The sequence below is a fragment of the Apium graveolens genome, chromosome 1 (assembly GCF_009905375.1).
Source record: "Apium graveolens cultivar Ventura chromosome 1, ASM990537v1, whole genome shotgun sequence".
Taxonomy (NCBI): Eukaryota; Viridiplantae; Streptophyta; class Magnoliopsida; order Apiales; family Apiaceae; genus Apium; species Apium graveolens.
The window spans coordinates 181228159-181234359 of NC_133647.1; the positions used below are offsets into that span (position 1 = coordinate 181228159).

General features: G+C 36.7%; 1 non-coding gene across 1 annotated transcript; it reads left to right on the top strand.

Annotated features, from left to right (window-relative positions):
• The first annotated feature begins 193 nt into the window (after positions 1 to 193).
• Positions 194 to 276, top strand: TRNAL-UAA (transfer RNA leucine (anticodon UAA)). The gene has a single exon. It is a non-coding gene; the product is annotated as a tRNA-Leu (tRNA).
• Positions 277 to 6201: the final 5925 nt, after the last annotated feature.

Genomic DNA, 6201 nt, shown 5'->3' on the forward strand with positions numbered 1-6201 from the left:
GTCTTTCTTGTTTCAATGTTTCGTTAGGTTGGCTTAGAAGAATCTTAATTTTCTGCCAAAATGTCTGCAGAACAGATTTGTTAGATGTTCTTGGTGCAAATGTAACAGCAATAAATCTAATCATATCAACTATAAATTTACCAGTGTTATGTTGTCATTATATAAGTTAATGACTACTTTCAAACTCTAACCAGCTGGTTTGCCCGAGTGGTTAAGGGGGAAGACTTAAGATCTTCTGCACATAAGTGCGCGTGGGTTCGAACCCCACAGCCAGCAAATTTTTTATTATTCGATTTTTATTAAAACTATAAAATCAATAATTTCTTGCTTATTTCTGGCATTAAAATTTCGCATAGTTATTATCATAAAAATTGAATATATATCACTAAATTAAGTATGATCATGGTTATATAAATCGGCATATTTTTAAAAAGATCGTCGATAAATCGCTCAAAAATCAGTTAAAAATATTTATCTGATTTGACCTATTTTCGATAAATCATCGATTTTTTAAAAATCGTTCGATAAATCGCAAATCGTTACCTTTACCGAATAGTTCTGATTTTCGAAATCTGTAACCACGAGTATGATATACAATTTCAATTCTTTAATATGAAGTAATTTGTCTACTGTATTAGATTATTTTTTTGACAAGATGATGTTTTTTCATATGCAGTAAATACATTGTTATAGAAATCGGCCAATTGTTCAAAAATTAGTAAAAAATATTTATCTGATTTGACCGATTTTCGAATCGCCGATAAATCATCCGATTTTTTAAAAATTGTTCGATAAATTGTAAATCGGTATCTCATCCGGATAGTTCCGATTTTCGAAATTTATAAACATGAATATACACAATAAAATGATATAGAAATATTGTATTATTTTAGTCCCGAGAAAATAAAAAATAAAAATTGCACGTGCAAATAAAGAAATCTGTATAATTTCTATAAACACCAGACAAGAACCAAAAACCACTATGGAAGATGCAAGTTCTGATCCACCCAATTAGTCTATCTGAGAACCACATATACAAAAAAGAACTGAATGTCACATATATCACAGTTTCGTACTTTGCCAAACTTTACCTTACAGGGAAATGTTGAACAGTGATGCTCTGAATTACTACTGGACTCAGAAAATCATAATTGTTTTCATTTGTGACATGTATAAAACATAAAAACTACGTCAAGTAATTATGAGATCAACTTTAGCATAAATTTAATGAAGGAACTACATTATGTAATGCAATAGCCTTTGCCTTGAAAGCTTTGCATTTTAAACGGGGATATTCTCTGGTAATTTCAAATTATTTACCACCTGAATGTAGAGGATTTTGTGTGATACTCAGTTCTGCTTCAGTGTTATTTTGCATTTTTTTTTAATCTTGACGGATAACCGGTTCAACACGCAAATGTTCAATAACCAAGTCAAAGTGTGCACCATCGAACGCTAGCCAAAGAACATAACAGTTTGTTTTTTAGCAAAGTGCACTTTGTGTACTCACACTTTGGTGAAAACACCACTTGCAATATTACAGTTCAAAAACAACCAACTAAAATACTACATTTCTATTTTCGTTACGGATGAATGCAATCCGTTAAATTTTATTAACGCCGTGACCAAAAGTGGAGGGCCTCATCGTCTTTTCCACATAAACCAATTACGCGGGCTTTTACCAGTACCTTTTCGCCTCCTCTTTTTCCATTTTCTTGCAACATTTACTCTAGTTAAAAAATCTAGCAAACTGAAGAGAAGGGTGATCCAAAATCTAGCAAGCATGAGTTGGTTAATTCGTCCAAGGGAAGAAAGGGATATTTACTCACCAAATGAATGCCCCAGTTATACAGGTAAGTATTCGATATCTCCAGTAATTTTAGGGTAAATTAGGGTATCCCCAATCTCTGTAATTTGTATTAAAAAAGGGTTCTTGAGATGTAATGTTAGGTTTTGTCATATATGTATGTTAGGGTTTTGATAAATTTTAAGGTTTGTTGACTGTTAGTGTTTGACGAGTACAAATTAGGGTTTTGGCCTGGTAGTGGTCCCATTCACGTGTATTGAATTGTTTATGTCCTCCTTTATGTATATGTTTGTGATTTTTTTCCCCACTTTCTGTTTTTGTTTGTTATTCTTTTCAGCTGCAGATTTGTTTACAATTAAACTGTATTATGGTGGGGTCATCTCTGAAAAACCTAGGAATTATGTTGGTGGAGATTTTGTTTATATAGACGGGTGTAATGTAGACATGATGAGTATAATTGAGTTAAAGTCTATGCTAACAGAATGTGGTCAAGATGGGTGTCATTCATTTAGTTATAAATTTCCAAAAACAGATTGGGTCAATGGTCTATGGACATTAGAATCAGATGCTGATGTTTTAGACATGTGTGAACTTGTGCCACCTTCAAGGTTGGTATTTGTTTTTGCTGTTTCCATTGCTTCTAAACCCCTAGCAGTAGTCACACCTGATGGGAAAGTGTCACAGGAGTACAACCCTTCACAAGATCCTAACTTGGAATTTGTGGAGAATGACCACCTCAATTCTGAAGATTTTCTTAGAGAAAGGTGTATGTATGAGGGTCTTTTTGACTATGAAGCAGATGAGGAGGAAAATGCAGAGAATGCAGATGTAGAAAAGAATCCAGAGAATGAAGGTGAAGTTGAACATCTTGTAGATGATGAAGAGGTGTTTAGTGATCATACTGACCCAGAGGATGAAGATTTTGTGGTGTGTCAAGATGAGTTGACTGATGATTCATTTCACAGTGACTCCTCCAATGTTGACAGCACAGATGATGATGTTTGTTTCTATAAGAATGAGAGGGCTAAAAAAAGAGAAGCAAAAGAAGTTGAGAAAGCAAACAATAATACTGTAAAAGGAAAAGGAAAAGCAAAAGGAGAAGGAAACATGACTGACAAGGGGAAAACAAGGGTTACAGATGATATGGGGACAGTAGGAAATGTAGAATATTCAACTGACTCTACACAATATACAGACAGTGAAGAAGAGAGGATGGCTGCTAACTCCACAGATGAAGAAGAGATCAAGTGGTCTGTTTTTGATGAGAAGAGTGAGATGGGGCATCCAAAGTTTGAGTTGGGGCAGTTATTTGCAAGTGCAAAGGTGTTCAGAGAGGCAGTAAAGAAGCAAGCCATTGTTGAAAGAAGGCCTGTAGTGCAGAAAAGAAATTATGGTTCAAGAGTGAAGTTTGTATGCTCTAATGGTTGCAAGTGGAATATTTATGCAAACAAGATGCAGAGGTCTGACACTTATCAAGTTCGAGTGTATGACCCCAAACATACATGCACTCAAACTTTTGATCAGAAACAGATAAATTCTAAATGGATTGCAAATTACTATGAAAATGACATAAGGATGAACCCCACATGGCCTTTGCAAGCTTTTCTGAAAAAGGTTGTCAATGATTGGGGTTGTCATGTGAGCATTTATGCAATTGCTAGGGCTAAAAGAAAGGCATTGCAGACAATTAATGGGAAGCATGTGGAGCAGTATTCAAGAGTTTGGGACTATGCTAATACTTTATTGAAAGCATTGCCTGATAGCACTGTCTTGGTGATGACTGAAGATGCTGGTGGTGCAGAAGAGGTTGGACAGAAAAGATTCAAAAGATTCTATACTTGCTTTGGAGCAGTTAAGAAGGGATTCAGAGAGGGTTGTAGGCCACTAATAGGGCTAGATGGGTGCCACTTAAAGGGCCCTTATGGTGGCCAATTATTAGCAGCTATTGGAACAGATGCTAATGATGGGATGTATCCCTTGGCTTGGGCAGTGGTGGAAGCTGAGAACAGTGAGAGCTGGAATTGGTTTTTAAAGCAAGTAGTTGAAGACTTGAACATTGAGAATGACAGCAGCTGGACATTTATATCTGATAGGCAGAAAGGCTTGATTAATGCCTTGGAAACTATTGTGCCTAATGCAGAACATAGGTTCTGTGTTATGCACTTGTACAGAAACATGTGGAAAGAACACAAAGGCATTGGTGTCAGGATGATTCTCTGGAAAACAGCTAGGGCTACAACTGAATACACATTTAAGAAGCACATGGATGAGTTGCAAAAGGTAAGCTGTTATCATTCCATGTCATTAGTCATTTGGTTATTAATCATTAGTCATACTTTCTTGAATTGTTTGCTTATTCATTATAAAATCATGTATTGGCAGTTATCAAAGAAATGCTATGATTGGTTATCTGAAAAACCAAGAACTCAATGGAGTAGAAGTGCCTTCAGATTGACACCTAAATCTGACCAGTTTGTAAATAACCAATGTGAGGTATTTAATAGCACCATTGGAAAATATAGAGACTTGCCTATTCTGTCAATGCTACAAAGCATACATATTGATGTCATGAAAAGGATACAAAAAAGGAGGGACAAGATGCTTAATAGTTATGCCTTGAACCCTATTTTCCCTAATACCATGAGAAAACTGAATAAGTAAGTGTCTTCAACTAACTATGTTGCAGTGTCATGTTTTAAGTTTATGTGATACTAATTGTTAATGCCTAATATTTTGTTTGCAGAGTTGTTGAGTTGATTAAAGGTTGTCATGTGGTATGGTCTGGAGGTGCAAAATACTTGGTTACTATGAGTGATGGGGGTTACCAAATGGTGGTGGACCTGGAGGCCAAAAGGTGTGCATGCAGGAAATGGGAGATCTCAGGTATACCATGTTACCATGCCTGTGCTTGCATAGCATGGTCTAAGAAAAATTATGAGGAGTATATTCATGCTTGCTACTCAAAGGATAGTTTCCTTACAACATACAACCACATTCTTGATCCTATTTGTGGTGAAGAAGAATGGGATGCAACAGACTACCCTAAGCCATTACCACCTGTACTCAAGGTACAAACAGGAAGGCCAAAGAAATCAAGGAACAAAACCAATGATGCAACCACCCCTGGGGCTACAAGGTTAAAAAGACAGAACACCAAAGTCAGGTGCTCTTATTGCACTGAATATTCTCATAACATGAGGACTTGTCCTGCTAGGGTATGTTGTTTTTTCATTATCTCAATATGATAATATGTGCACATCAGGAGTAGTATATGAAGAGTATGTACTTCTTATGTTCACAGGCACATGACAAAGCTAATGGCTGTGAGAAGCAAGTGAAAACTAGGACCAAGAAGGCAAAGACAGCTGAAGTTGGTGGTGGAAAGGAGGCTTCAAACTCCAGGACAGTTGGAGAAGTCAGTCAGGGAGGCCAAGAAACTCCAAATCAAGGTGGACAAAGTGGTGAAAGGAGAGCAACAAGGTCCACTACACTTGGAGAAGGCAGTCAAGGTGGTGTCTTCACCAATACCAACACTCAACAAGGCACAAACAATCATGACAAAGCTAATGGCTGTGAGAAGCAAGTGAAAACTAGGACCAAGAAGGCAAAGACAGCTGAAGTTGGTGGTGGAAAGGAGGCTTCAAACTCCAGGACAGTTGGAGAAGCCAGTCAGGGAGGCCAAGAAACTCCAAATCAAGGTGGACAAAGTGGTGAAAGGAGAGCAACAAGGTCCACTACACTTGGAGAAGGCAGTCAAGGTGGTGTCTTCACCAATACCAACACTCAACAAGGCACAAACAATCCTCTTGGTGTTCAAGCACTTGGATTCACAACTAAAGACAAGGCCAGTGTTACAAGTTTGAGGAATCTGGAGCTAGCAAGGAAGAAAAGGGAAAGTAGGCTTAAGCAGAAACCTGTTTGGAAGTTGTAAATAACCTAATGATTGTGAATGTTGATCAACCATCTTGAGAAGATAATGCTTGTTTTGATGCTAACTTTTTATTATGGTCTATATGAACCTTAGTTTGGCTCTTTTGGTATGGATGTAATAGAACCTTTGTAGTCATGACTCATGGTTATGTTCTACATGAACCTTCTTTTGTTATGGTCAACCTTGGTATGGAACCTTATGTTACAATTTGCAATGAATTGACCTCTTTTGTTTTATTTGAAAGTTAAAATTCTATTACAACACATTGTCAAATGTAGCAGTCAAATTCGAAAATGAAATATCAGATACATTACAGAGAATAACATAGTCATCAGAGTACAATTCGAATACATTAAGACAATAAACATAAAATCTTAAGCATCTTCATGAACATAGCTAAAAGACAAAACACACCGACAAAAACCTTAAACTTAAGATCTTAAGCATCTTCATCGGACTCGCA